General features: G+C 43.3%; 1 long non-coding RNA gene across 2 annotated transcripts; it reads left to right on the forward strand.

The window, feature by feature from the left end:
* The first annotated feature begins 1,723 nt into the window (after positions 1-1,723).
* Positions 1,724-7,219, forward strand: LOC118548601 (uncharacterized). 2 transcript variants are annotated; one of them, XR_013448450.1, is made up of 4 exons: positions 1,724-1,996; positions 2,950-3,036; positions 3,734-3,789; positions 7,013-7,219. It is a non-coding gene; the product is annotated as an uncharacterized LOC118548601 (long non-coding RNA). The 2 variants fall into 2 exon arrangements; XR_013448451.1 differs by lacking the exon at positions 7,013-7,219 and adding an exon at positions 4,217-5,490.
* Positions 7,220-14,240: the final 7,021 nt, after the last annotated feature.

The raw sequence follows: 14,240 nt of genomic DNA on the forward strand, positions 1-14,240 counted from the left end.
GAAGCTGTAGCTCCGAAAGAACCATTAATCTAAACTCAAAGAAACAGGGACTGTTTCAATACTTGAAATAACCTTTGGATCTCCCAACATTTTACAGGCAGGAAGCAAGCTGAGAAAGCAGCTCAGCTTTCATGGGGAACATATGGCCCAAGGTCTATTTCAGATATGGCCACTGGGTTTGATGGTGTAGATCGAGCCTCCCAAACAGTGGACCCGCGAGCCACACGGAGTCACTTCCAGGGACAGAACCCAATCACTTCCCCCAGTCCCACGTAGGCAGCTTTCCATCTTTCCCCTACTTGAGAATGTTTATTATGGTTAACTTTTCCTGTTCTACTATTCTGTGTTGGTAAATATTGGGGAGGGGAGGGTCTGAAAGTCAAGGACTTTCTCCCAATCCCAGGTAGGGAACTTTTACAAGGTATGCCCAGGGGGATTTTAGAGGTGCTTATGAAAATATATGGTAATTAAACTAAAAGGCATCTTCTTTACCATTACATCAGCAACGTTAGCAACTTTAGGGCAAATATTCTTCCATTCTTACGGGGCCGGTGCTGACAAGAGGCTCGTATTTCTCAGTGATTGACAGGTCTTCATGACAATGAGCACATGTCTACCTTCACAGTCATTTTCTGAGATGTTGCCAACTGCCATCTGGGTCAATGTGTTCCACACCTTCCAGAGAAACAAGCCTTCCATTCTGACTGGTCCCCAACCGCAACTTCTGCACATTTTCATCCAACTTCCTCTGCTCCACTTTTCAGCTGCAGCTGAATTTCTCAACACACACATACAAACACAGACACATGCCCCTACTCCATCCCTTGACAGCTCCCCAGACTGAAATGTTCCCTTCTTGCTGGAGGTCAGCTCTGTGGTAAACCTCAACTCAGCTGACAGCCCAAGTTTAGATCAATCTCTTGCTAAAGATTTAAGAATTCTTCTTCACAGTTAGAACCCATCTTTATTTCACCCAAAGTCCTGAGTCTCACTCTGAGTCATAAGCAGAAGCACCAAGATATGCAAAGGCTGCCCCCTCTATATGGAAGGGCTGGGAGAAAAATGTCCAATCACAACAGGCTTGACCAACAGAAGGCAGAACCTGTTCTTTGGAACCATATCAGTTGGCCTCTTCCCTTTCAAAGGGTGGCCATTCAGGTATTTACAGGTGACAGTTATGACCCCCAAGTCTCCTCTTCTTCAAGTTAAATATCCCCATGGTTTTCATGTATCTTTATATATTTTTTAAGATTTTACTTATTTATTTGAGAGAGAGAGAGAGAGCATGAGCAGGGGGAGGGGCACAGGGAGAGGGAGAGAGAGAATCTTAAGCAGACTCCATGCTGAGCGAGGAGCCCGACGCAGGGCTCGATCTCACGACCCTGAGATCATGACCTGAGCTGAAACCAAGAGTCAGACGCTTAACCGACTGAGCCACCCAGGTGCCCCTTCATGTATCTTTAAAAGAGAGAAAGAGATAAGTGTTTTATAAATGTAATAATGCCACATACACATAAGTTATTGCATTGCCTGGATTCAAAATTCAATCTCCATCCTGGGCACTCTGCTCTGAACACATCCACATCCATTTCACACCAGAAAATAACCCCAGCTATAAGCAAGGCTTCGCATCCTGAATTATTCACCACGCCATTATTTGTAATGGCAAAAAGAATCCAAAAATTATCTCCAATGTTTGTGTGTTTACAGCCCGGGAAGATATAGCTGCACACAGTATTATGCCGCAGTTTAAAATTGTGTTTATCAACCCAAGAGAAGTGAAAACATACGTCCACACAAAAACGTGTACCACGTGTTCATTGCAGCATTATTTGTTATAACCAAAAGGTAGAGACAAGCCATCAATGGATGAATGGATGAACTGATGTGGTATATTCATACAGAATATTACTAGAACACAGAATCTTATTCAGCCATAAAAAGGAACAACCTACTGATACGTGCTACGATATGGATGAACCTTGAAAAAATGATGGTAAGTGAAAGAAGCCAGACACCTGTTGTATGATTCCATTTATAAGAAATGTCCCGAATAAGCAGATCCGCAGAGACAGACAGTAGCTTAGTGGTTATCAGAGGTTGAGGGCAGGGAGGAATGGGGAGTGACTGCTAACAGGTATGAGGTTTCTTTTTGGGGTGATAAAAATGTTCTAACATTGATTATGGTTGTGATTCCAAAGCTTTGCGAGTATACTAAAAGCCATTGAATTGTACTCTTTCAAGGGATGAATTATATGGCATGTGAATTATAACTCAATGGTGCTGTTAAAAATATGTTTACTGGGGCACCTCGATGGCTCGGCCAGTTAAGCGTCTGCCTTCAGCCCAGGTCATGATCTCAGGGTCCTGGGACTGAGCCCCGAGTCGGGCTCCCTGCTCAGCAGGGTGTCTGCTTCTCCCTCTCCCTCTGCAGCTCCCCCTGCTCCTGCTTTCTCTCTCTTTCAAATAAATAAATAAAATCTTTTTAAAAAACATGTTTGCTGAATAGTTTTCAACTATTAGATCTGGATCTTTCCAAACCTTCTTGTTAAAAGTCATCTTAGCTATTCCACGCCACTGTTTTAACTGCTGAGATACATCTGGATTCAGATTCCCCGCCCTGCAGAGTCGCTCACCTGGCCAAGTGGTGTTCTTTTCAGGCTGGTCAGTGGATCACTCAAAAGTCCACCCAAGAAGGGCCAACTGTCAATGCTGGCCTTGGCACTGGCTCTGAAGGTCGACATAACAAGGTCCTGGCCCCCCAGGGGCTCATGATCAGAGGCCTGAGTAGTGCATTCGCATGATGGGTGCTCTTCTGGGGCTACAACCTGCCCAGTGTCTGACTGCATCCTCCAACTCCTGAACCACTCCAGGCTTCTCCATATTTGGACTGATGCTCTTGTCCTGAGAGAGAGGAACAGCTTTCCCCTTCCTTCCCATTCTCTGCAGGTCTACCTATGAAAGATGGGGAACACATCGCAGAAGCAGTGTGTCCGAGGAAGGAAAGGAACTCATAAGGTTGCCTTGGGAGAAAAGGTAATTGGGGCAGAGGGAAGGCTTGGGCTAAGCCATGGCATCTGACACATTTGGGGAACTAGAGGCAGTTCAGGGTGGCCCTCAGTCTATTCCCATCACTGCTCTTGCTCTCCTCTTTATTTCGGGGTCCGTGTGTCTCCCAGCCTCTTGTCTTCTCCGTTCATCGCCAGCCCTGCCCTGTGCACTTGATTACAATCTGCAGCTTCCCTGGCCTGGCCTTCGGTGTTCTCTAAGAACCTGGCTCCTACTCTCCCTCTGGCTCACTCTAGTCCTGGACACTTTGGATAACCTCCCTGACCAGCCATCTTTGCCCCTTGGGACCACAAGCCCAGTCCTCAACAGAGACAACCGCACGGATGCTAACCAGGACATCTGGGGATGGGCTGTAGGGCTCTGTCCTCCTGTCCAAGTGCTCTCACTGGTGTCTTAAATAAAGATGAAGAAGCCCTGGTTTTCAAGTGTGTGTGCCCAAATCTGGGGGTACGTGTGGAAACAATGTGGCAGGAAGCATTGAGCATCCTGACAGGTAGGAACAAAGGACCAAATCTAAGGAGATGAAATATCTGGACCTCAGGGTATAAAACCATGCCCAATGCCAGGAAAGGAGAAGCATGGCACAGCAGAATATCATATGAGGAAAGACGGGGTTTTAGAAAGGAAAAGGCTCTTGTTGCATTAATAATCTGTGTTTTTAAAGGAAGCGCATGGACTCCAGGCTGCATTAATAAAGATCTGGTGTCCAGACAAAAGGAGGTGAGAGTCCTGTTGTATTCCTGTCAGACCACACGTGAACTATAGTGTCTGGTTCTGGAAGTTACACTGTGGGAGACAGAGACAAACTTGAACAATGGTTCTTAACCCTGGCTGGACATTATAATCACCTGGGAACTTTCAAGACCCTTGATGCCCAGGCCAAGGAGAATCTTGGGGAGGGGGACCTACACATCAGTAGTTTTTAAACTTAAAAAAAATCTTTTTTGGCTTCCAGGAGAATTGCAGAAATAATACAGAAAATTCCCATATACCCTTCATCCAGCTTCCCCTTATATTAACGTCTGATATAACCACAGCCCAATGAGCAAAACTAAGAAATCAATGCTGGCACAATGCTAGGCACTGGATGATGGACCTTATTCCAGTTTCATCCGTCCTTCCACTATTGCCTTTTCTTTTGTTCCAGGATCCTACCCGGGACCCCACTTGGCATTTAATTGTCATGCCTCCTTAGCATTCTCCAATTTATAACAATTCCACAGTTCTTTCTTGCCTTCCATGACTCTAACACTTTTGAAGAGTACCCGACGGACGAAATGTCTGCCGGTTTGGGCTTTTCTGATGTTCTCTCATGGTTAGATTGAGGTTACACATTTTTGCCAAGAATACCATAGTAGTAGATTTGTGTTTTTTCAGTGCATGACATCAAAAGATTTGTGATGTCAACATATCTTTGTGTAATAATAGAAAATATGTATTGGTCTCTGTCCCCGGTTCCTGGCACAGAATTCCTAAAGTCTTTGTAATTTCTTGGGTGAGAGGAGTGTCTTGTTCTAGTGAGGTGACTGTAGGTGGGCTCCTCGATGGGAGCCAGTCACCAGAAAGAGACCAAGCCATGATTAGAAGCTTGGAATTTTCAGCCCCACCTTCCATTCATTCTCCAGAATAGGAAGAGGGACTGAAAATGGAGTTAATAATTGATCATGTCTACGTGATGGAGCCTCCAGATAGGTGAACACATCCACATACCAGAGGGTGACGCACCCCAATCCATGGGGAGAGAAGCTCCTGGGCTCACCACCCTCCCAGGTCTTCATCTGGCTTTATCATATCCTAGCAAACTAATTGAATCCAAAGCAGGAGTCAGTCTTGGGAACCTCCAATTTGTAGCCAGGTTGGACAGAAGTTGTGGGTAACCTGGGGACCTACTACTTGGTGATTGGCATCTGAAGTGGGGGCAAGTCTGACATCAGCTCCAGGTAGTGCTGAGTTAAGTTGTAGGACACCCAGCTCGGTGGGGATAAACCTCTACACATTTGGTGACTAGAGGTATCAAAAGTGAAGAGTTCTGGGGCTCCTGGCTGGCTCAGTTGGTAGAGCATGTGGCTCTTGATCCTAGGGTCATGAGTTCAAGCCCCAGGTTGGGCCTAGAGATTATTTAAAAAGTGTGGGGGGGGCGCACCTGGGTATCTCAGTTGATTGGGGGGCTGACTCTTGATTTTGGCTCAGGTCATGATCTCAGGGTCCTGGGATTGAGCTCTGCGTTGGGTTCTGTGCTCAGTGGGGAATCTGCTTGAGGATTCTTTCTCTCTCCCTCCCTCAGCCCCTCCCCCCATGCATGTGTGCACTCTCTCAATCTCCCTCTAAAATAAATGGATAATTCTTAAAAAAAAAAAAAGTGTTCTGTGTGAAAGTATAGGAGACTCACAGGAGGAAGGGCTACTGTTTTTCTTTTCCTGATAAAATCTTATTACGAGGGATATTCAAACCTTGCTCTTTTGGTTAGAGTGGTGTCTTCTGGGATTCTCCCCTGAAGAATCACTATTTCCCCCCTTTATTCTTAATAAAATCTTGGAGGAGATACTTGGGGACCATGCAAATATCCCGTTTCTCCTCAAGCTTTCTCAGGCAACGATATTCATCAAAGCTCCCTGCGTGGTTCCAGTGAGTAGCCACAGCTAAGTACCGCTGAATTGGGTGGGTTGAGAGGGGAGCTGACATGGTGGGTGGGATGGGGGCTTGAGAAGAGGTGACATGAGGAATGGCTGAAGGCCTGAAAAAGATGCAAAGACTAGCACTTCTGAACAATTTGAAGGATTGTCAGGAGTGAATGTCCGTTTGCTGGTTTGGAGTAAGTTGAGTCTGGAAAAACTAGTTTTGTGAAGCTGCAAGCAGTCTCCTGGAGCTCAGGGGAGTAGGCTTGCTTCAGCAGTGGGATGCCTATTCTCTTCTACTGGGGAGTCATTAAGTGACTGCACACAGGATGAGTCACTACCTACCCATGGTCCCTGGGGAAATTGGTGCTGGCCCCTCTCCCTGGAATAAGAGTTACTGTTCTGTTTGGAAATGTAAACTGTCTGAAATGTAAATTACCTCCCTCTCAACCCCCTGAGAGGGGGTACTTCCTGTCCCTGTGCTGGCCCCTGGGACACTACTATGAATGGTGACATGGGGACTGTGGCATCTTTCTTGCCGGTGGGCTCGTTGAGGGTTAGATAAAACTCTTACAACATCTGGCATGTGGTAGACACTCATCTGTGGTAAGTGCTCATTACTTGACAGAGAGACTAACTTTCAGCTCTAGGTCCAAGTTGCAAGCACCTAGATCCTGCTTTTTGGGTTAAAACATGGGCACTGTGACATAGAGCTCAGGGGTGGGGCAGCAAGAGGGGCAGGGAGGGCCAGCCTGGGGAAATAAAGCTGTTTTCTGATCAGGTAAAGCTTCCTCAAACTAAGGTGACCTAACAAGTATCTGTTTAGCATCTACTTTGTTCTATAGGGTTCTTCTGTGTTTTGGGTCCAGAGGTCTACAGGAGGCCTAGAGCTGATGAAAAATCAGGCCCTATGGTGGGTTAGCAGCAGAGCTAAAGCCAGAATTAAATTCCTGTCATGCCAACTCACTCCTGAGGAAGTGCCCTTTACCGCTGGGGTTGGGAGTTGTGTTTCCTGAGAAAGGAGTGGAAATTCTGTCAGCTGTCCAGCAAAGAGGCTAGTCTTTGGACAATATGTGGAGCGTCGGGAGACAGGCATGGGAGTAGAGGGAAAGTGAGAGCTTTCTCTCTTTCCTGGCCCAACGTGTCCTGAACCCGGATTCTGAGGGACGGGCCACGGGATGGTCCGTTTTGTGTCCACTTGGCCAGGGCTCAGGTGCCAGTTGTTTGGCTGAACACCAGTGTCGATGTTGCTGTGAATGTTTAATTCAGTAGACCTTGAGTAAAAAGCAGCTTACTCTTTATAATGTGGAGAAACTCCATCCAATCAGTTGAAGGCCCTATGTGCAAAGACGGAGAGTTTCTAATGAAGAAAGAGTCCTCAAGACCGGAATGCAGACCCGGAACTCGCCTCCCTGAGTTTCTAGCCTACTGCCCTGTGGAGTTTGGACTCAACCCTGTGACATCAGCCTGAATTTCCAGCCTGCTGGCCCATTGGCAACCACAGTGCTGTGAGCCAATCCCTTAAAATAAATCTCTATCTCTGTTTGTACATCTCTATCTTTATACCTTATTGGGTTTGTGTCTCTGAGAACACTTGACTAACACAAGCAGTTTCTCTAAAACTGCTGCAAGGGCTGAGCCTGGGAATTGGGCAAGAACAGTGTTGTTGGGGATCCTGTGGGTGGACCCTGACTGCAGCCCCTTCCAAGATTCAGATGGGACAGTCATATGAGGGTCAGCCCAAGATAGCCTGCAAGCCAGCCCCAGCCCCAGCCCACTCTGTCCAGCCTAGAGTTAAGAGTGGTTTTTATATGTTTAAAGGTTTGTGCAAACAAAGAAGACGACGTGACAGAAACTGTGTGTGGCCCACGACACCCAAAATATTTATTATTTGGCTCTTCACAGAAACAGGTTTGCCAACATGACTATGGATCATTAATTCTTAATGTTCAGTATACTCTTACCAGATGCTACAGCCTGATCTCCGCTGTGCTGTGGGTAATTATGGGATGTAGGGTGTCAAAGGGAAACTGATGGCTTCTCCGGGAGTCAGAGACATAGGGGTACCTACTGTCAGAGAAGGTGTGTGCCCAGGGCATGAGGGCATGAGGACATGGTCATATCACAAAAGGCAGGTGTGGTCAGAAGGCCAGAGGGGAAAAAACTTGAAACTCTCCTTGAGCCCATGGGAAGTAGCATCTTGAGGTTACATGAGGAAATAACAAATGGATATAATGAGGGGACCTGGGTCTCTGTATGGGCAAATCAGGCTCTAGGTAAATCTCATCTGGGGGCTTAATGAAAATGTGACCTTATTTAGAAAGGTCTGGACTTACCATTTTTGTGGACAGAAGATCAGAATTACTCAACATGGAAACCGAGTTGGTGAAGTGAGGTGGTGGGTGAGCGAGGACTCCGGTCATACGTTGGTTAGACTCGGGAGGTGCTGAATGTCACCAGGCTCTGCTGAGGTGTGGGGACATGGCCCTGCTCCAGGAACGAGGGTGGCTTTCTAACGACGGGATCCTCTGTTCATTATGGAAATATACCTCAAATGCTAGAATATGAGAAGACCACAAAGACAAAGCTGCTTCTTCTGAAGAAGTCCAAAATAAAGGGTTTTTTGCCAACTTAAGTGTATAAACTTTTAGGGATGCAAATGCCTGTTTGTGATATATGCTTGTAATATAATAGTTCTAGTATTTTATTTATTAATTTAGCTGCATGTTCACTTTATACATCACAATTCATTAATTTACAAATACTGAATTTTCCATTCTTTCATGAAACTATTTTTTTGTTTGTTTGTTTTTGTTTTTAAATCTTCTCCTGAATCTTTGACAGTGTCTTTACTATTGCTGGAACCCTCCTCTTAAACACACACACACACACACACCTTTCTTTTATGGAATATTTTAAACAAATATATACAAGTCAAGAGAATAATATAGTGAAACCCAAGTACCCACCACCAGCTGCAATAATTATCAATGCCTGGCCAATCTTGTTTCCTTTTTGTTTTTTGAAGATTTATTTATTTATTTTAGAGAGAGGGAGGGAGAGAATTTCAAGCAGACTCCCCACTGATCACAGAGCCCAATGCGGGGCTCGATCCCAGTACCCTGAGATCATGACCTGAGCTGCAATTAAGAATCAGACGCTTAACTGACTGAGCCACCCAGGCACCCCAATCTTGTTTCCTTTATGCCTACTCATTTATTCTATAGCATAATCTTTTTTCTTCTTTTTTTAATTGAGATAAAAGTCACATAATGTAAAATTAACCACTTTGAAACATACCACTCATTGGTATTTAAGTACATTCACAACGATGTGAAACCACCACCTCTATCAAGTTCCAATGTTTCATCACTCCTCAAAGAAACCATAAATCCGTTAAGCAGTCACTCCCTCCCCTGAGCCCCTGGCAGTCACTAATCTGTTGTCTGTCCCTATGGATTTACCTATTTGAGACACTTCATATAAAGTTTTTAAAAAAATTTAAGTAATCTCTCCACCCCACGTGAGGCTTGCACTCACGACCCCTCGAGATCAAGAGCTGCACGCTCTTCCGACTGAGCCAGCCAGGCGCCCCAAGACACTTCATATAAATGGAATAATATAACACGTGACCTTCTTTTTTAGCATAATATTTTCAGGTTCATCCAGGTCATAGCATGTGTCAGTATTTTATTCCTTTTTCTGGCTAAATAATATTCCATTTCATATATATACCACAATTTGCTTCTTCCTCCCCTGATGGACATTTGGGATTGTTTCCACCTTTGGGCTATTTTGAGTAACGCTGTTAGGAGCATTGATGGACAAATATTAGTGTGAGGGTCTACTTTCCATTCTTTGGGGTATATACCTAGAAGTGGAATTGTTTTTTTGTTTTGTTTTTAATTTTTTTTTTTAAGATTTTATTTATTTATTTGAGAGAGAGAGAATGAGAGAGAGCACATGAGAGGGGGGAGGGTCAGAGGGAGAAGCAGACCCCCTGCCAAGCAGGGAGCCCGACGCAGGACTAGATCCAGGGACTCCAGGATCATGACCTGAGCCGAAGGCAGTTGCTTAACCAACCGAGGCATCCAGGCGCCCGAAGTGGAATTGTTTTAAGGGTATCTGGAATTTGTTTTAATCCAGACATGTGTATATGGAAATCAGTGTTGTGAAAGAAGAAGTTTACACTAACAGATGTCTAGGAGCAGGAGACAAAGCACAGCACACGGCCACGGGAGGAAACACCAGAGTCATGTAGGGGGCAGACCCAAAGGGGGGAAATGTGGCCAAGAGACTTTACTTTGGTTTCTAGCAGAAGGAACAGGCACAGCAGCATAAACAGGGTTAGGATTGGTTAGTGTGAATAATTTCAGCAGGCTCTGGATCATGGGGGCTACCCCGTAGTTGTGTAGTACCTAGCCATGGGGTGACTAGGGCATGGGGAGAGTGGCCCGAGTGTGAAAGCCCCATTGAGGAGGTGGTTAAGAGTGTGGACCCTGGATTGGGTGGTTTGCACGTGAAAGGTCCACTCACCGGTCACGTGGATTGTATGTTATCTCTAGGAATGAGCTAACCACAGGAAGGGCAGTCTCTCCAGGATCAGCAACGCCCCAGATGTCAAAGCATCAAAATAACAGAAAATAAAAAGGTAGGCTTAATATCCTGACTCATGGTAATTCTGTGTTCAACATTTTGAGCAGCAGCTACACCATTTTACATTCCCACCAGTGACGTATTAGAACCAGGGATCAGGATTCCAGTTTCTCCACATCCTCACCAGCACTGGTTATTTTCATTTTCGTTTGTTTGTTTGTTTTTGAGAGGGAGAGGAGGGGAGGTGCAGAGGGAGAGGGAGAGAGAGAATCTTAAACAGGCTCCACGCCTGGTGCAGAGCCAGAGGTGGGGCTTGATCTCATGATCCTGAGATCATGCTGGGGCACCTGGCTGGCTCAGTTGGTAGAGCATGTGACTCTTGATCTTGGGTCATGAGTTCAAGCTCCACATTGGGCCTAGAGCTCACTTAAAAAAAGAAAAAAAGAAAAGAAAAGTGAACCCTAATGTAAACTACAGACTCTGGGTGATAATGATGCATCAGTGTACGTTCATCAATTATAACAAATGTACCCCTCTGTTGGGGGGTGTTGATAATGGAGGAGGCCATGCATGTGTGAGGGCAGAGGGTACATGGGAAATCTCTGTATCTCCTCAGTCTTGCTCTGAACCTGAAACTGCTCTAAAAGATAAAGTCTATTTAAAAACAAAAATTGGTCCAGCACTCCGATTTTTTGCTAGGATGGCTTGACCTTCACCACCAGTTACCACAGTTTATAAAGTCTGACTATAATTAGTTTCAGTAAAGAGATCTTCCACATCTGTTATCAACTTTATTCAGCCTGAAGAACTTCTTTGGAATTTCTTGTGTGGACCTGTTGGCAAGGAATTCCCTCCGCTTTTGTTTTTATTTTATTTTTAATTTTCTCTTGTCTTTATGTCTTCCTAACATTTCATTGTCACCAACATTTTATAAAACCTTTTTTTTTTAGTGAGAGAGAGTGGGGGTGGGGGACAGAGGGAGAGAGAGAATCTCAAGCAGGCTCCATGCCCAGTGCAGATTTGACTCAGGGTTCGATCTCACGACCCTGAGATCATGACCTGAGCCAAAGCTGAGTCGGACGCTTAACCAACTGAGCCACCCAGGTGCCCCTATTATAAAACATTTCAAACATACAGAAGAATTGAAAAGATGTAGAGTGAACTCCTTTATATAAGGCTTCTTTCCTTCAGCATAATGTTTTTGGGATTCATCTGTATGGTTGTGTTTGTATCAGAAGTTTGTTCCTTTTTTTTATGGCTGAGTAGTATTCTGTTGTAGGAATAGAGCACAATTTGTTTATCCGTTCTCCTGATGACAAACATTTGGGTTGTTTACCATTTTTTATTGCATCAAATAAAGCTGATACAAACATTCTTGTATACACTGTGTTATCAACATATGTTTTCATTTCTCTTGGATAAATACCTAAAAAGTGGAATTGCTGGGTCATAGGATAATAGATGATTATTTTAGATTTATTTATTTATTTGAGAGAGAGAATGAGATAGAGCATGAGAGGGGGGAGGGTCAGAGGGAGAAGCAGACTCCCTGCTGAGCAGGGAGCCCGATGCGGGACTCGATCCTGGGACTCCAGGATCATGACCTGAGGCGAAGGCAGTCACTTAACTGACTGAGCCACCCAGGCGCCCTAGATGATTATTTTAAATGAAACTGCTGGACTCTTTTCCAATGTTTTTGGACCATTTTACATTCCTACCAGCAATGTAGGAGAGTTTCAGTTGCCCTATCTCCTGAAATTTGGTGTTGGTATTCTGCTCATTTACGTAGCAAAATTGCAAAATTGTTTTAATTTGCATTTCCTTGATGACAAATGATATGGAGTTCTTTTTCATGTGCTTATTCATTACTAATCTATTTTCCTTTGTGCAATGTCATTCAAATCTTTGAATCGTTTTTTTAAAGTTTTTTATTTATTTGAGTAATCTCTACACCTTATGTGGGGCTCAAACTCATGACCCCAAGATCAAGAGCCGCATGTTCTTCTGACCGAGCCAGCCAGGCACCCCTGAATCACATTTAAAAATGTTCTGTTTGTCTCTTTCGATACTGGTTTGTAGGAGTTCTCAATATATTCTGGATCCAAGTCCTTTGTCAATTATAAAATTTGTGATTATTTTCTCTTACCCTGCAGCCTGCACGGTGTCCTTTGATGAGCAGAAGTTTTTAATTTTGATGACATCTAATGTATATATTTTTTCTTGTAAAGTTATTGTTTTATGTATTCTAAGAATGCTTTGTCTACCCCCAGGTTATAAAGATATTTTTACTATGGTGTCTTCTGTAAGCTTTGTGGTTTTAGTTTTTTTTTTGTTTAGGTCTATGATCTTTCTTGAATTAATTTTTGTGTATGGTGTGAATTAGGTTAGGGGTTCATTTTTTCCTTATGGATGTCCAGTTCAACACACTTGTTGAAAAGATTTTCCTTTTCCTATTGAATTGCTTTGGCACCTTTGTCAAAATCAATTGACCACTTAAATGCATGTATGTTTCTGGGGACTCCATTCTGTTCCTTTGATATATGATTATCCTTATATCACTCTGCCTTGTTTACTGTAGTTTTATAGTAGACTTTGAAGTTATACCTTTTAATTTTGTTCTTTTTCAAGATTGTTTTTGCTATTCTAAGTCTTTTGTATTTCCATATGAATTTTAGAATCAATTTGTTAGTTTCTCCAAAATTCTTCTAGATTTATTGTTGGGATTGCACTGAATCCTTAGATCAATTTGGGAAGAATCAACTACTTAAAAATATCGGGTCTTTCATTTACTTGAGTTTTCCTTAATTTCATTGAGCAATGTTTTATAGTTTTCAAGTTCAGGTCTTATGTATCTTTGGCCAAATTTATTCCTAAAGATTTTATTTTGACACTATTGGAGATTTGAATTTTTAATTCCAAATTGTTCTTTGCTAGTATATAGAAAATACATTAATTTTGGTGTATTGATCTCATACCAGGGTTATGCTGGCCTCATAAATGAACTGGAAACTATTTTTTTCCTCTTTTATTTTCTAAAAGAGTTTATGCAAGTCTAGTATTTTTTCCTTCCTTAAATATTTGCTAGAATTTTCCAGTGAAACCATCTAGGCCTGGAGTTTTCTTCATGGAAAAGTTAATTTAATTTTATTTATTTATTGGAAGTATAGTTGACTTACAATATTATATTAGTTTCAGGTGTACAACACAGTGATTTGACATTTATATATATTGTGAAATGCTCAGCATGGTAAGTGTAGCTACCATCTGTCACCATCCAAAGTTATTACAATATTATTGGCTATATTCCCTCTGCTGTACTTTACATCCCTGTGACTTATTTTATAACTGGAAGGTTGTGCCTCCTAATCTCCTTCACCTATTTCACCCATCTCCCAACACCCTCCCCTCTGGCAACCATCAATTTGTCCTCTGTGTTTATGAGTCTGGTTTTTTGTTTGTTCATTTGTTTTAGATTCCACATATAAGTGAAATCATACAGTATTTGTCTTTTTCTGTCTGACTTACTTCACTTAGCATAATACTCTCCAGGTCTGTCCATGTTGTTGCAAATGGCAAGATTTCTTTTTTTGTGTGTGGCTGAGTAATATTCCATTATATATACCACATCTTTTTTTTTTAAGATTTTATTTATTCATTTGACAGAGAGAGACACAGCGAGAGAGGGAACACAAGCAGGGGGAGTGGGAGAGGGAGAAGCAGGCTTCCTGCCGATCAGGGAGCCCGATGTGGGGCTCAATCCCAGGACCCTGGGATCCTGACCTGAGCCGAAGGCAGATGCTTAATGACTGAACCACCCAGGTGCCCCTATACCACATCTTTTTATACATTCATCTATTGATGGACACTTGGGCTGTTTCTATGTCTTGGCTATTGTAAATGATGCTGCAGTGAACATAGGAGTGCATTTATCTTTTTGAATTAGTGTTTTTATTTTCTTTG

Source organism: Halichoerus grypus, chromosome 6 (assembly GCF_964656455.1).
Source record: "Halichoerus grypus chromosome 6, mHalGry1.hap1.1, whole genome shotgun sequence".
Taxonomy (NCBI): domain Eukaryota; kingdom Metazoa; phylum Chordata; class Mammalia; order Carnivora; family Phocidae; genus Halichoerus; species Halichoerus grypus.